Source organism: Schistocerca gregaria, chromosome 10 (assembly GCF_023897955.1).
Source record: "Schistocerca gregaria isolate iqSchGreg1 chromosome 10, iqSchGreg1.2, whole genome shotgun sequence".
NCBI lineage: Eukaryota > Metazoa > Arthropoda > Insecta > Orthoptera > Acrididae > Schistocerca > Schistocerca gregaria.
Window position 1 is genome coordinate 184,336,602 of NC_064929.1, and position 17,763 is coordinate 184,354,364.

Sequence of the window (17,763 nt, forward strand, 5' to 3'; positions counted from 1 at the left end):
TACGGATCCCACACTGGTGAGCAGTATTCAAGCAGTGGGCGAACAAGCGTACTGTATCCTACTTCCTTTGTTTTCGCATTGCATTTCCTTAGGATTCTTCCAATGAATCTCAGTCTGGCATCTGCTCTACCGACGATCACCTTTATATGATAATTCCATTTTAAATCACTCCTAATGCGTACTCCCAGATAACTTATGGAATTAACTGCTTGCAGTTGCTTACCTGCTAATTTGTAGCTAAATGATAAGGGATCTTTCTTTCTATGTATTAGCAGCACATTACACTTGTCTACATTGAGATTCAATTGCCATTCCCTGCACCATGCGTCAATTCGCTGCAGATCCTCCTGCATTTCAGTACAATTTTCCATTGTTACAACCTCTCGATACACCACACTATCTCTGAATGCAGAATGTTAGTTGCAGCTAGATGCAAGGGACATTCCTTTTCGCAAATCGTTAAGGAATTCAATATTTCGAGATCCACATTGTCGAGATTGTGCCGGGAATACCAAATTTCAGGGATTACCTCTACCCAGGGGCAACGCAGTGGCCGACGGCCTTCACTTAACGACCGAGAGCAGCGGCGTGAAATAACCGCAGGAATCAATGTGGCCGTTAAAAGGGTCATGGCAGCAGACGACCAACGCAAGTGCCTTTGCTAACAGTACGATATCGCCTGCGCCGTCTGCCCTGGGCTGTGACCATATCGGTCGGAACCTAGACGACTGGAAAACCGTGGCCTAGTCAGATGAGTCCCGATGGCAGTTGGTAAGAGCTGATGGTAGGCTTCGAGCGTGGCGCACGCCCCACGCAGCAATGTATCCAAGTTGTCAACGAGGCACTGCGCAAGCTGGCGGGGGCTCCGTGATGGTGTCGGCTGTGTTTACGAGGAATGGACTGGGGCCTCTGGTCGAGCTGATCATTGATTGGAGCCGGCCGCGGTGGCCTCGCGGTTAAGGCGCTCAGTCCGGAACCGCGCGACTGCCACGGTCGCAGGTTCGAATCCTGCCTCGGGCATGGATGTGCGTGATGTCCTTAGGTTAGTTAGGTTTAAGTAGTTCTAAGTTCTAGGGGACTGATGACCACAGATGTTAAGTCCCATAGTGCTCAGAGCCATTTGAACCATTGATTGGAAACGTTGGCTAGTTGGAGAACATTTGCATATATTCATGGACTTCATGATCCCAAACAACAATAGAATTTTTATGCATGTCAGTGCATCTTTTCATCAAGGCACAATTGTTGCGATTGGTTTGAAGAAGATTCTGGACAACTCGAGCGAATAATTTGGCAACATAGATCGCCTGATATGCATCTCGTTGGACACTTATGAGACATAATCGAGAGCTTAGTTTGCGCATAAAATCCTGCATTGGCTGCACTTGCGCGATTATGGACGCCTGTAGAGGCTTCATGGCTCAGTTTTTCTGCTGGAGACTTCCAACGACTTGCACGTCGAGTTGCTGCTGTTCGCCGGCTAAAACGAGGTCCGATGCAATATCAGAGGGTATCACTTTACTTCTGTCACCTCAGTGTACGTCCGAACTCTAGCGGGAGTCAGACAAAATATGCGATCAAAGGGGGTGGACAGTGGACGCTAGTAACGTGTGCCAAGTTGAGAATGTGGGTCGGGTGGGAAGCGTGTACGGTTGGAAGAGCAGGTTATTGTAACCGCTCGCGTACTGCGGGTAGTCCGGGTTCGTGTTCTGGTCTGGCACAAATTTTCACTTGTAACCGATGAGCATATTTCAGTACAAAATTGCGGCCGAGTTCTTCGTTTCTCTTAAATTCTTGTACATGAAAAATCTAGAGAAAGCAGGCGCAAGGCTGAGATTCGTTGGAACTTTAGGAGATGCAATTCATCCGCGAAAGAAGCGCCTCATGAAAAAGTCGTTCAATCGATGCTTGGGTACTGTTCATCACTCTGGGGCTCTTGCCAAGTGGGATTAATAGATGAGAGAGAGAAGTATCAACAGACATCGGCGCGTCTCGTGACGGAGTCGTTTAGTCGGCGCAGGAACGTTACGAAGAGATGAACAAATTGCAGTGGTAGATGCTACAAGAGAGCCGTTATGCATCACGAAGAGGTTTACCAATAAAGTTCGAAGAGTACGTTCCGGGAACAGTCGGCTACTATTTTACTATCTATCACCAATGTCTTGCAAAATGATCAGGACGACAAAAAACCGGAGAAATTAGAGCTAATGCGGCGGTTAATACGGGCCGCTAATCGTTCTTCCCTGGCACCATTCGTGAATGAGTCAGGAAGGGTGAAAGGGGGGGGGGGGGGCGGCGGGAGAGAGAAAAGGAAGTTGTGCCAGAAGTTCCCTCCGCCACACACCTTCGGTAACTTGCAGGACATAGATTTAGAAACAAAGCTGTGAGGGCGATCGTGAGTCGTTCCAAAACCTAAGCTCATTCAGTGGAGCACTTGCCTGCGAAAGCCAAACGTCCTAGGTTCGACTCTTGGTCGGATGCACAGTTTCAGTGTGCCAGGAAGTTTGAAATCAGCGCACAAGCCGCTGCAGAGCGAAAATTCATTCTGTGATCCAACTGTTTGTTACTTTTGGGATGTGTGTGTGTGTGTGTGTGTGTGTGTGTGTGTGTGTGTGTGTGCGTGCGTGCAAGTCTGGGGCTAATGTTAGAGGATTACTTAAGTAGCGACTAAGTGAAGTAATATCAGAATATTTATCTTACAATCAGTCCCTGCAACATGATGACTGTTACTATAGCCTTCTGTACCCTAATTAAGGATGTCGGTTTTGTTTCTGCTGTGACATTATCAGTACTCTTAAGTTGATCAGTTACAAGGAGAGTAAGATCGAGTGAGGTGGCGCAGTGGTTAGCACACTGGACTCGCAATCGGGAGGACGACGGTTCAATCCCGCGCCCGGCCATCTGGATTAAGGTTTTCCGTGATTTCCCTAAATCGCTTCAGGCAAATGCCGGGATGGTTACTTCGAAAGGGCACGGCCGACTTCCTTCCCCATCCTTCCCTAATCAGATGAGACCGATGACCTCGCAGTTTGGTCTCCTCCCCCAAATAACCCAACCCATCCCAACCCAAGAAGGAGACTATATCGCACACTGCCTCACGTGGGCATATATCTTGAATCATAGATGATGAAGACCACGCATTGCATCGTTACATTGATACAAACATCCATTTGCAGGGCGACTTCGGAACACTGGTCGGTGTATCTGTATCATAACTGTATTATTTTCAGTGGTAGTTTCCTCATAAAGATCTTGCAGCTCTCAAAGAATGAAATTATAATTAAATACAGACCTTCAGCTGCTTACAGGCGTTGATAAATACCAACGGGGATAGCTGAAAAATGTGTGCACCAACCGGGACTCGAACCCGAGACCTTCTGCTTACATGGCAGACGCTCTAGCCGACTGAGGCACCGTGGACAGAGACGATACTGCGACTGCAGGGACTTATCTCTGGCACGCTCCCCGTGTCATTAAGGTGAAACGTGCAGCGTTTCATTGCACGGTAACATACGTGAAAGGAAGTAATATTTCGATTCACAGGTAAAACTATTTTAAAATATATCCAAAAACTGCAAACTGATTTTTCGAGAGTAAATCAGTGAATACCAAGTGGTGCGAATGACGTTCTCTTTGACAATATTTGTTTGTGTCTAAATATTATGAACTGAATGATAATGTGTCTCATAAACAATCTGCGGAATTGTATGAAATATACATATTTTCTGTGTACTGTTCTACTTCGTGAAGTGTTTTTATGTAATCTCAAAAGTGGTTACAATTTTTGCAGTGATAAAGTAAAAATAAATATTTAGACCCCTGCTCTGAAAAGGGAGAAATTTAAGCCAAAAAATGTGCAAAGGTATGCAATAAACATATTTCAAAATCTTTGGAGAGATATTTTCACGAGGCGAAGGGTAGCATGTACATTGGTTCTCACATCAAAACTCGCTGAACGACGTATTTTTGATTTTGAGACAACGTTGTCAGTTATTGTGCTTCGTATCTTCGATATTGTTTTGGTACGTGTACTGAGCCGGCCGGGGTGGCCGAGCGGTTCTAGGCGCTACAGTCTGGAACCGCGCGACCGCTACGGTCGCAGGTTCGAATCCTGCCTCGGGCATGGATGTTTGTGATGTCCTTAGGTTAGTTAGGTTTACGTAGTTCTAAGTTCTAGGGAAACTGATGACCTCAGAAGTTAAGTCCCATAGTTCAAAAATGGTTCAAATGTCTCTGAGCACTATGGGACTTAACATCTGGGGTCATCAGTCCCCTAGAACTTATAACTACTTTAACCTAACTAACTTAAGGACACACACCCATGCCCGAGGCAGGATTCGAACGTGCGACGTAGCGGTCGCGCGGTTCCAGACTGAAGCGCCTAGAACCGCTTGGCCACAACGGCCGGCTAAGTCCCATAGTGCTCAGAGCCATTTTTGAACGTGTACTGAATTAAGCAGCAGTCATAAAACAAGTCTTATTTTACTTACGTCTGGACGAATGGACATTAATGAAGATTAGCTGCCGTTGGGAATAATTCGAAATAAATTTTCTGTATATGAATATTGAGGCATCGGCTGTGTTAGGTATAGATGCATTACCTATGAGTTTGGATCAGTTCGGGAGGCATGCATGGATAGCCGAAGTGATGCACAATCGCTCCTCTTCCCAGATGAGGTGTATTTTAGGAGAGCAAAAACGAATTCTGTGACGTGATTACGGAATCCGCTCCTTGTTTGGTGACGGTGAGAAGGCAGTCCTCGATTTTTGGAACTGCTTAAACTAACGGCATTGTGCGATCGTACGGAACCCCGAGTACAAGCAACACTTGTCAAATTTTCTCCGGAGCGCGTTCCATAACCCATCTCGCAGCATGTTTCTTTGGCCGGCTCGCTCACCAGATCAGTCTCCAATCGAGTACATTCTGGATGTAATCTGACGAAAACTCCAGCATCATCCACAAAAAGCATTAACTCTCCCCGTACTGACAGACCAAGTGCAACAGGGATGGAACTCCATCTCACGAACTGACATCCGGCACCTGTACAACACAATGCATGTACTTTCGCCCGCATGCTTGCATTCAACAATCCAGCAGTTACACCCGTTATTAATGTACCAGCATTTCACATTTCCAATGGCTCATCTCACGCTTACATTAGCCTGTGTTCCTGAAATGTAGATCACTTAAACATGTTACCTAGACAGATGTATTACTGATAGTTCATTACTCTACACTAATTATTATTTGGTGTTGTGGTTTTTGTCCCGTCTGTGTACATACAACATAGATGTCTGAGACTTGAAAAGGTCTCTGGAACCGTATAGTTTCATCTGATTAAAGCCACTTTGCCTGGGTTCCAGACAGGATGCACAGTTTCCTTCGATGCTAAGTTCTATTCCAGTACAGCCGGACAGCCAGTGCAATTTTGTTCCTGTTTAGGGCAAAAGCCAAGTGTGCTGAGGCGCGAACGGGAATTTGGACTGAGGACAGAGGCGTGCTAGGGTAGTCGGTTCAGTTGTGTACAGTCCTTGTGCCGCGGTGGCGTAGTGTTTACACATTTGCCGAGTGAGCAGAAGACTCAGGTTCGAAGCCCTGCCTTGGTACTAATTTTCATTTGTCGCTTCAGTCTGCACATATACAGGGTGTCTCACCTAACTCTGCCACCTCAAATATCTCTGGAACAACAATAGATATTGAAAAACGGTTTTCACCAGCATGAACGTACGGCAGGGGCTTAGGAAACCAAATACTACGCGCAATTTTAAAACGTAAACAAATACTAAAGTGGTTCAAATGGCTCTGAGCACTATGGGACTTAACTTCTGAGGTCATCAGTCCCCTAGAACTTATAACTACTTTAACCTAACTAACTTAAGGACATCACACACACCCATGCCCGAGGCATGATTCGAAACTGCGACGTAGCTGTCGCGCGGTTCCAGACTGAAGCGCCTAGAACCGCTTGGCCACAACGGCCGGCTAAGTCCCATAGCGCTCAGAGCCATTATTGAACGTGTACTGAATTAAGGACATCACACACATCCATGCCCGAGGCAGGATTCGAACCTGCGACCGTAGCGGCTTCGCGCGGATCCAGACTGTAGCGCCTAGAACAAATACTATTTTCAACACAAACTTGTGTATTTTTAAATGAACACCACCTATTATTTCGTATGCAATCAATAGCACTAAAAATCACAAAAATCGTGGCGTTGGTTGCATCGCAATACGTCGATTACATCCCCTGAAATTGAGAAGCGAAGCTGACGCTTGAAATAAATGAAGCGAACAGCTAGCGCACCTCCCGAGACTCTAAGAGTGCACCTCACGCTGCCTGTGTCAGGGGCTCACACAATGGGAAGGTACGCACAATCCACAAAAATAAACAAGGAACACGTCCAACGCCAAGTTACGTTTTTCAAATTGTAAATGTATGTTTATTATAGCGAAATGACAACTAGAGCTACAATTAGAGATAACAACACTTGTGTTCAATTTGCTAAACACATTTACTAGTGCCCTGTCGGCCGCACAAACTGTATTGTTATGCATTACATCCAGCATAGAAAATACATCCAAATCTTGACCAATGAAACTGTCACGAACTGCCCTCCGCTTGCATCAATACAAAAAAAAAGGCTCTGAGCACTATGGGACTTAACGTCTGAGGTCATCAGTCCCCTAGAACTTAGAACTACTTAAACCTAACTAACCTTAGGACATCACACACATCCATGCCCGAGGCAGGATTCGAACCTGCGACCGTAGCAATAGCGCGGTTCCGGACTAAAGCGCCTAGAACCGCTCGGCCACCACGACCGGCGCATCAATACACCTTTGCAGACGGGTAATGAGAGAGTGTTGCAGACTGTAGATTTTCTACAGATATTGCCGCACACGCCGCTGTAATACGATGTTGCATATCCTCTACAGTCGTTGGGGGTTCTTGATATACTCTCTCTCTCTCTCTGCGCCCCAGAAAAACAAGTGTAATGGCGTCAAATCGGGGGACCGTGCTGGCCATCGCACGGTACCTCCGCCGGACCAGTAGTGCATGTTCCGCAGATTCACATTACCATGATTTGTAAATGAAGCCTCGTCCGTAAACGACGTGTTGCTTAGGAATACTGGATTAGCTTGGAACTGCTGAAGTGCAAAACGACAGAATTCAATGCGGGATTCAAAGTCATCCCCGTACAGTTCTTGGTGCGCACACTACTGTGGCTTATTCCTACACCTCGTGCAATTTCTCGTACACACACCTAAGGATTGTGCGCTACAGCAGCCAGAGCAGCAGTTTCGTTTCCACTGTCAGTCGCTGGCATTTTACGGTGGGAGCCCAGCTTCCTGTTTCCGTGAGTGTCTTGCAGATCCGGGTAGCGTTCAGCATAGTGTCACAGCTGCGGTTGCATTTCTGTGACATTCGCCATAATTAAAATAATATCAACTTTTTCTTCATTGCTGAAGGTCTGGCATATCGGCTACATGACGGCAAATGTAACTAGCCACAAGAAAACCGGTTTTAATGTGGCAACATAAGTGAATTACGCTACAGTATGAGAGCAGTTCAGCAGACTACATTAGGAGACACTCGTACACTGAAGGTAGAGCGTGCCGTTGTGATATTTGTACGTTTACGGCAGGATACAGGCGCCAGTGCAGGCAACTCCTGTTCTCAGCACAGTACTACACGCGATGCATTACGTCAGAAACTGTGACGCCGTTGCTATCCTTTACATGCCACATATTTCAGAACTTATGAGGTTTAGAAACGAGAAACCAAGTTTGTTACCACTAATTGTACCGCTCGTTGTCATTTCGCCACAATAAACATTATGCGTAGGACATCCATCATTCTGTTACCGTATTATTTGACACATTATAAGAGATGGACCGGTTCAAGTAAGGTACAGCTCAAGAAAGGGCCAAACTAACCCCCTTTAGGAGTGCCATCAATGAAATATGGGCCAATGATGTGTTGTCATACAATACCACACCATACATTAACACTCCGCTGACGTAGTACTCAATTACATCACGATTATCGGCAGCGTGAGGTGCACACTTGAGTCTCAGGAGATGCGGTAGCTGTGCGCTTCATTCATTTCAAGCGTCAGCTTCACTTCGCAATTTCTCTGCATGTAATCGACGTATTGCGATGCAACCAACGCCATGATTTTTGTGATTTTTCATGCTGTTGATTGCATACGAAATAAAAGGTGATGTCCGTTTGAAAATACACAAGTTTGTGCTGAAATTAGTATTTGTTTACGTTTTAAAATTTCGCATAGTATTTGGTTTCCTAAGCCCCTGCCGTACATTCATGCTGGTGAAAACCATTTTTGAATAGCTATTGTTGTTCCAGAGATATTTGAGATGGCAGAATTAGGTGAGACACCCTGTATAAGTAATGGAAGTTCAAGACTTGAAAACGTTTCTGGAACTGTACAGTTACATTCGGTATACTCTGTTATTGTTTCCAACTTCTCCCCACCACTTAACAAGGTGTTCACTGGTTTGACGGCTGAAATCACCTGGTTTTCGTCCGAAGAAATCGTACAGCTAAGCTTTCAATTTCACGCCATTATTGAGTGAAACACCACGCAGTACTTCGAGGGGGATCGGAACAGATGGAAATCAGGAGAATATGCAGGATGTGGCAGCACGTCCCAGTCAAGCGTTTGAACGATCTGCTTCGCGATGTGAAACGGTTGTCGTGTAAAGAAGGAATGCCATGTCGCCGATAAGGTTTTATATATATAGCACTGCTGAGTAGTTGCATTTGTTGGAAGTAATGTTCCGCGTTCACTGTTTGGTTACGAACAAGTAGTTCGTGGTGGATTACCCTTGTCTTTGATGTTTACAATTGCCGTCTTTGAATCGCTTAAACCAATTTTGAGCTATCGTAAGAGTAATCGCTTCTCCGTCATACACTTTACAAATCCCTCGAGCGGCTTCTGTGGCTTTGGTAGCTCGATTAAACGCAAAAAGCAGAAGACGTCGACTCCTCATTTTAATGACACACTGTTGTGTAGAGTACATTATCCTCTAACAAATATCTTATTTTTCGCGCAGAATTTTCACTTTAAAAAAAGCCGCCAGGATTTATCAACCAACCCAGTTGATTACCTTTCCCTCCCTGCACTTTTTAGCTGCTATGTTGAGTTTTAAAAGAGTAAGCCTATCGCTAATTGCTCGACTATCGCAAATGGAAAACCCTACAGTTGAGCTGTTAGTCATCTCTGTTCATCCGTACCAGCCGGTTCAAGGTACAGAACGACTTCGTTACGCCAATCTGGAGGACGCGCCGAGGTCGTCCGATGCAACGGTACTCGGCGACGTACTAGCGTTGAGTGGAACATCAGTCCCGGCCACTGGTTAGGCAGGCTTGCCGCCTCAGTCACGAAACACAACTTGTGGAAGACCAAATTCGTGTTTTGTTAAGCAGTTTTCTCTTCCGGGTTTATAAAGTGATGACCCAAAACATTAAGACTACTGCTCACCGGCCGGCCGAGGTGGCCGAGCGGTTCTAGGCGCTACAGTCTGGAACCGCGCGACCGCTACGGTCGCAGGTTCGAATAATGCCTCGGGCATGGATGTTTGTGATGTCCTTAGGTTAGTTAGGTTTACGTAGTTCTAAGTGATGCAACAAAGGATTCAAGCGGAGCAGAAGCAAATGAAGAGTCATTGGAGCGTCGATACGGGTTGCAAATGGGGACACCAGCAATTCTGAAGTGGGTAATGGTATCTTTGAAACGGCGAAGCTGGTTGGCTGTTGACGTGTGGGAAAGTAGTGTTGGAAGGACGGTAAACCCACGAGGGAGTGACAAGGTGTTGGACGTCAACGCTAAATCGTCGAAAGCGTAGGTCGTACGCCTGGCTGCTCTGTATAGCAGAATGGCAGCGATCTGTGGCAGATCCGACGACATAGTACAAAGAATGTTCAAAAAATACGTGTACTACTTTTTTTTTTAGAAAAAGAGTATTGGAAAACAAGTTACAGGGCATTGGTATAGCATTTACCCGCGAAATGCAAAGGTCCCGAGTTCCAGTTTAGGTCCAGCACACAGTTTTAATCTGCCAGGAAGTTCCATATCAATGCACACTCCACTGCAGAGTGAAAATCTCATTCCAGAAGTTAGAGGGTATTGTTGATACATCTGTTGACTATTTTAACATAATCGCCATCCCGTTCAACGCAAATGGTGAGCCATAACACAGCGGTCTCGCGGTTCCAGACTGTAGAGCCTAGAACAGCTCGGCCATCGCGGACGGCTTTGGAGTTCCAGCTCGCCCAGAAATTCCCTGCTTATAAGGTTATTAATATTGTTTTGGTGTTTGCGAGTGCGACTTTCAGTTCTGTAGTGACTTTTGTAGCTGCCGTACTCTTAGTTTTCGTCATAATCCTCTTCACTGACTGACTGTCTGTCACGAACACTCAAAACACGTTTTCGTCCGCGTTGTGACTTAGTGGCTAATGTTTTCCTGCTTTCCCTGTAAGCGGTATACACTACTGGCCATTAAAATTGCTACACCACGAAGATGACGTGCTACAGACGCGAAATTGAACCCACAGAAAGAAGATGCTGTAATATGCAAATGATTAGTTTTCCAGGGCGTTCACACAAGGTTGGCGCCGGTGGCGACACCTACAATGTGCTGACATGAGGAAAGTTTCCAACCGATTTCTCATACAAAAACAGCAGTTGACCGGCCTTGCCTGGTGAAATGTTGTTGTGATGCCACGTGTAAGGAGGATATATGCGTACCATCGCGTTTCCGACTTTGATTAAGGTCGGATTGTAGCCTATCGCGATTGCGGTTTATCGTATCGCGACATTGCTGCTAGCGTTGGTCGACATATAATGACTGTTAGCAGAATATGGAATCGGTGGCTTCAGGAGGTAATACGGAACGCCATGCTGGATCTCAACGCCCTCGTATCACTAGCAGTCGAGATGACAGGCATATTATCCGCATGGTTGTAACGGATCGTGCAGCCACGTCTCGATCCCTGAGTCAACAGATGGGGGCGTTTGCAAGACAACAACCATCTGCACGAACAGTTCGACGACGTTTGCAGCAGCAGAGACTATCAGCTCGAAGACCCAGGCTGCAGTTACCCTTGACGCTGCATAATTGACAGGAGCGCCTGCGATGGTTTACTCAATGACGAACCTAGGTGCACGAATGGCAAAACGAAATTTTTCCGAATGAGTACAAGTTCTGTTTACAGCATCATGATGGTCGCATCCGTGTTTGGCCACAGCGCGGTGAACGTACATTGGAAGAGTGTATTCGTCATCGCCTCACTGGCGTTTCACCCGGCGTTATGGTATGGGGTGGCATTGGTTACACGTCTCCGTCACCTCTTGTTCGCATTGACGGCACTTTGAACAGTGGACGTTACATTTCAGATGTGTTACGAACCGTGCCTCTACCCTTCATTCGATCCCTGTGAAACCCTACATTTCAGCAGGATGATGCACGACGGCATGTTGCAGGTCCTTTCTGGATACAGAAAATGTTCGACTGCTGCCCTGGCCAGCACATTCTCCAGATCTCTCACCAACTGAAAACGTCAGGTCAATGGTGGCCGAGCAACTAGCTCGTCACAATACACCAGTCCCTACTCTCGATGAACTGTGGTATCGTGTTGAAGCTGCATGGGCAGCTGTACCTGTACACGCCATCCAAGCTCTGTTTGGCTCAATGCCCAGGCGTATCAAGGCCGTTATTACGGCCAGAGGTGGTTGTTCTGGGTACTGATTTCTCAGGATCTATGCACCCAAATTGCGTGAAAATGTAATCACATGTCAGTTCTAGTATAATATATTTGTCCAAGGAATACCTGTTTATCATCTGCATTTCTTTTTGGTGTAGCAATTTTAATGGCCAGTAGTGTAGCTTTGGGATTCCACTCGCCCTACATTTCCCTGCTTATAAAGTTCTTAGTGTTGTTTTGGTGTTCGCGAGTGCGACATTCAGTTCTGTAGTGGCTTTTGCAGCTGTCGTCCTCTTAGTTTTCGTCATAATCTTCATTGACCGTCTGTCACGAACACTCAACATACGTTTTCGTCCGCGTTGTGACTTAGCAGGTAATGTTTTCCTGCTTTGCCTGTATGCGCTGTAAATATATGGAAACGTCAAACACTTGGGCTCACTTCGTTACGGAAGTACCTACCACACGACCACAATCCATTTACCCACGTTTGAATTCACTTAGCTCCGACATAACGAGTTCGCAGCTAAACAAAACACTGCTCACAGCACGACTGATACTTTCAACGTATTGAGGACACAGCGGAGGTGCCGTTTGCGGTCAAAAACAGCAGCGCAAGCTACCGGCTTGGTTAGCATCTGCATTTATGTTCGAGCATGCATTTCTCGCGATGTCCGAAAGAACAGACCAGTTACCTCTTGAGCGCAGATGCACACCAGGCTCGAACTCTTAGGGAAATCAGCGAAACGCCGCGAGTACTGAGGATAATGGGCAAGAGGCACTACATTTGCTGGGTGTGTGAGAATTTGGGTCTGGTGGCACGCGTGCTGTAGTACTCCCTGCACTTGCTACGGCCACTGGGTGCAAAGGGCTAAGTGGTAGTCGGCACGGTAGCTCAGCGTGTCCGGTCAGAGGGTTAGCTGCTTTCTGTAACACAAAAACAGAATGACTGGGTAAACGATGAACTTGAACGGGTGTCATGGGACGTCCGCAACGAACAATAACGAACAAAATTAGATTAAAAAAATAGTGGGCAGAGCATCTACCTAGTACAAGGTTTCGAATCCTGGTCTGGCACAAATTTTCAACTTTCCCCATTGATTTCAATCAATACTCAGTCGCAGCCAAGGTTTGTAATTCCTTCGTTTTACCGTATTTTTGTCCGACTGCTCTACACAGATAGGTTTCTGTGGCAACACCGGAAACTCATTTACACATGACGCTTACCTATAAATATACATGAAACGTATTGAAAAAGTAAGGTTAAATTTGTAATTTCAAGTGTTGTATTCGTCCGATAGGCGCATTTTTTCGTTTTCGTGTTGCTAAACATACCCTACAAGTATCTGTACACTGTTAACCGTACCGAATATTTAGTCTGGTTAAGGAGGTTACATGTGTTTTTATAGTAGCGGTGATTATTTAATTTGTATGAAAATGGATAATCTAACCTTGTTATAACGGAATGAAGCGGCGTAAATTTTTTGAAATGTTAGCCGGCCTTTGTGACCGAGCTGTTCTAGGCGCTTCAGTCTGGGACCGCGCTCGCAGTTTCGAATACTGCCTCGGGCCTGGATGTGTGTGATGTCCTTAGGTTAGTTAGGTTTAAGTAGTTCTAAGTTCTAGGCGACTGATGACCTCAGATGTTAAGTCCCATAGTGCTCAGAGCCATTTGAACCATTTGCCTGTTTCCACAAATACAGGAAATCTTAAAGAACCATCGTTTCCCAAGCATAAATGACAATATATGCTCGTCACTGAGAGCTGAAAGATGCTCCGGCGGTAGAGTTCGAACTACATTTCAGGAATTTGAAAAAATGCTGGAGTAGGTGCAAAGACAGGGCGGTTTTCAACGTTAATTCATACGAATAAATGAATACTAAAAAATCATTTTCTTCTTTTTTTAACATGTATTGTGGCTAAAGACATTATGGCAGATTCTATTTACTGATTCACAGAATACTCCGCAATACACAGTCTCCTGGTCAAAATTATACAGATTAGATTAGATTAGTACTTGCTCCATAGATCATGAATACGACACTTCGTAATGATGTGGAACGTGTCAGGTTAATAAAAGGTGTCTATACAAGTTATTACATTGGACAAAATATTACCTGACACTCAATGATTTTTAATTTTTTTTTTGTGGAGGTTGGGAAATTACCCGCTTACTATATCCAAAGATTCATCTAATGAGTAGAAGGAGTTGCCATTAAGAAATTCTTTTAATTTCCTTTTAAATGTTATATGGCTATCTGTCAGACTTTTGATGCTATTAGGTAAGTGACCAAAGACTTTTGTGACAGCATTATTTACCACATTATGAGCCAAAGTTAGATTTAACCTTGAGTAGTGAAGATCATCCTTTCTCCTACTGTTGTAGCTATGTACACTGCTATTACATTTGAATTCGTTCGGATATATATATATATATATATATATATATATATATATATATATATATATATATATATATATATTGGATGCGCTCCAGCAATTATTCTGATTGCTCGCTTTTGTGCAATGAACACTCTTTTACTCAATGATCGAGTTACCCCAGAATATGATGCCATACGAAAGCAGAGAATGAAAATAGGCGTGGTAAGCTAATTTACTCAAATGTATGTCGCTAAAATTTGCAATGACCCTAATACCATAAGTAGCTGAACTCAAACGTTTCAGCAGATCCCCAGTGTGTTTTTTCCAGTTCAACCCCTCATCAGTGCATACACCTAGAAATTATGAATGTTCTACCTTAGCTACCGAATTCTGATCGAAGTCTATATTTATTAATGGGGTTCATTCCATTTACTGTGTGTAACTGTATATACTGTGTTTTGTCAAAGTTTAATAATGAGAGCCCATTTGTAGAGAACCACTTAATGATTTTCTGAGAAACAGAGCGAGTAGTTTGAGATAAGGAACTAATTGGTGGGTATTAACTTAGATAAAGATCTTCAATCGTGCAACAATAGAAAGCGCTCAAAGTGATGGATGACGGTCTCAATTCACAGACTGTGACTGGAATTATTGGGAGAATTCTAGGAAGGTGTAGCTCATCCCTAAAGCAAACCGCTTATATAAAAATAGTGCAACCCATTCTTGAACACTGCTCGTGTGTGTGGGATCCCCACCAAGTTGGTTTAAATGAAGACATCGAAGAAATTCAATAGCGTGCTGCTAGATATGTTACTGGCAGCTTCGCTCAACACGCGAGGGTTACGGAAATACTCCGTGAAATCAAATGGAAATACATGGAGGAAACGCGACGATCGCAAAACGTTAATGGGAAAAGTTCAGAGAACCGGCATTTTACTGCCACTAACGTCAGCCTCGTGTAAGGACTGAGAGATCAAGTTAAGAGAAATCAGGTCTCTTATGGAAGCATGTAGGCAGTTGTTTTTCCCTCTCTCCATAAGCGGGTAGAAGAGGAAAGGTATCCTCCGCCACGCACCGTGTGGTGGCTTGCGGAATATGAATGCAGATTAAGATCCGACCACTCGTTCTCTATGCCCAAATACTAATTTACAATCCTTATAATTTTGACCAAGGGCGACCATGCCACGCAGCAAGTGGGGGCTGCGTGTGTCACCCTAGTTGTCAGGGAAAGGAGAAAACATAATATACTCAGATGTTTTCTTTTCAAGGAAATGATTTAAAATTCGGCATTACGTAGGTTTCAACAGAGTCGAAAATGGAACATTTTTATGGCTACTTACCATTCTTCCAAAATGGGCGCTCCTGACTTTGACCTTAAACATTTGGACGATTTGTACGTTGTGGTAGGGGTTTCTAATTATTTCGGAATCTAGAACTATTATATTCCCACTGGCTCCAGCACTGCACAAGGGGGGAAAGAAACAAAAAGTCTACTTAAGTTTTATGCATAAAACCAAGACAAAACATTTAAAGAGCCTTCGACAGTTAGCTTCTTGGATGTGGATATATGTTAAGTCTGGATCAGAAAAAAAAGAAAAAATAACAAAGCAGGAGAAAATGCGGTCCTAGAGCTTATTTGGAAAACTTTAGTGAAACCCTATTCAAATGCATTGTTAGAGGCTGTTGTCTGCAGTCTAATATTTATCGAGGATTTAAATTACAGCGTGTTCAAAGCTAAGATTTCAAACATCACTCTTAACTGGCTGTGGTTCTCTAGTTTGCGGAATTAACATAAGGCCAGTCACTTACAACAACCAGAAACGTGATTACTTGATTTTAAACCGAAGTAAAAAAAAAACCACGTTGAAATGAGAGAATTACACGTCCGAGTACTGAAAAAACCTGCAAATCAACTGCGATAGTTCAATTAATATAGTAAGTATTTGTTTATTATGAGTTCCACCTTAGATGGTTATACAAGTTTTCAAGAAACACACGAATATTTCGTACTAAAAATCACCGCTGTTTCTTCCAATGTGTTAAGTTTACCCTCAGAAACTACTGATATTATTAATCGGTGACTTCCGTTAGAAATTCCGATGTCTTGCTGTCTTAGAAACAAAGCGCTTCTAAATAGTCTGCACCTAAGAGTTTAATTTTCTCGCAGAACAGTTACGTATGAATCCAGAACAACATTATTCGTTTTATGTGCAATTATAGGTTCTCTCTCGCATTTTCACCATCACTAAAGAAAGTAATCGATGTGGAAATTGTAAAATGCAGATAACATGTCAATACGAAATGTGAACGGCGGAGGAAAACATAAAAACAGCTTAGAGCGAATCGTTTATGACGAATTTTTCCATAACATCATTTCATAATGGCAGTAAGAGGCAATACTGCACTCCCTAAAAATGTGGAAAGAGTCCACACACTACATCTCTTTTGCATAGATACGATCCAGAATTTTATTCTCCACGGAAAGCATGGCGGAACAGACTGAAACTTTCCCCCCCAATATTCTGTCAATCTTTTGAACAGAGAAAAAGGATCTGTTGTATTAACCTTTGATTAACTGTCAAAACTTACCTGACTCCGTTCAGTAGGTAAGACGGGTTTGGTCGCGCGAGGATGTGAAACTCTTTTGTGTTCTCCTTGAAGGAAGAACGTCGGCGTAAGGTAACGTTATTTGCCGTGCGGCAAAAGCGTCGGAGCTCGTGGCTTCTACAGAACGGTTGTCAACATTCCTGTCTACTTAACAGGGCCGCGCGCGTTCACCATTCGACGAGTCGCGTCGCGAACTGAGCTTCAAAGAGAAGCGAGCGCTCAGATAGTCAAATGGCACCTGGCTGACAGACGAATGGCGCGCTTCCGCCGATGCCAGCGCTCCTGTCGGCCCTCTGCGAATCACGGCCCGCTACCGCCGTGTTTTGTTCGGCGGCTCCCCCACCACAGACGTTCGCTCCGCTCACCAACTCGGGGGGCAGCCAATGGCGGCGTTTGTGTGGGCGGGCTGTACAACAACAAGTCCGTTGAACCTCCTCCCGGATTGTTGCTCCTCTTGTTTTTATTAGCCTCGCTGCTAGGAGAAAAATGTTGCTCGATCGATGTAGCCCTGTAAAGTTGTTTCTCGAATCGTCTCTTCACGCAAGCAAGTCTGCATCCCCTTACACCGCTCATGAAGTCATTGTACTGAACCGGACATATCGAGCACTTCCTGTGGCTGCATCCACTTGCCTGCTACTTCTGGAATGTAAAACATTCAACTGGCTAGATTGCATAAAATATATCTATTTACAACAACCGGTTTCGACAGATTTTACTGTTAACTTCAGTTCTTTTTTTGTTGTAAAACGTGTTAATTTGACGCTGAACCTCACGCAAAATTGGGGGGCAAGGGTGTGTGTGTAGTCCTGAGCGTAAGTTAGTTTAAGTTACTTTAAGTAGTGTGTAAGTCTAGGGACCGATGACCTCAGCAGTGTGGTCCCTAGACTTACACACTACTTAAAGTAACTTAAACTTTTAAGTGTGTGTGAAGTCCTAAGGGACCACACTGCTGAGGTCATCGGTCCCTAGACTTACACACTACTTAAAGTAACTTAAACTAACTAAAACTAACTAACTAAACTGGTAGATAACAGCGAAGGCTGTCGGA

At 44.5% G+C, this 17,763-nt stretch overlaps 1 protein-coding gene across 4 annotated transcripts in view; it reads right to left on the bottom strand.

Annotated features, from left to right (window-relative positions):
• LOC126293313 (angiotensin-converting enzyme-like) overlaps positions 1 to 17,012 on the bottom strand; it is a 270,653-nt gene extending 253,641 nt beyond the window's left edge. Inside the window, exon 1 of one of the 4 annotated variants that reach the window (XM_049986454.1) lies at positions 16,698 to 17,012. The gene's annotated coding sequence lies outside the window, so the exon portion shown is untranslated. The remainder of the gene's footprint in view (positions 1 to 16,697) is intronic. The other 3 variants (XM_049986453.1, XM_049986456.1, XM_049986458.1) reach the window with 3 other exon arrangements.
• Between the last annotated feature and the right edge of the window lie 751 nt (positions 17,013 to 17,763).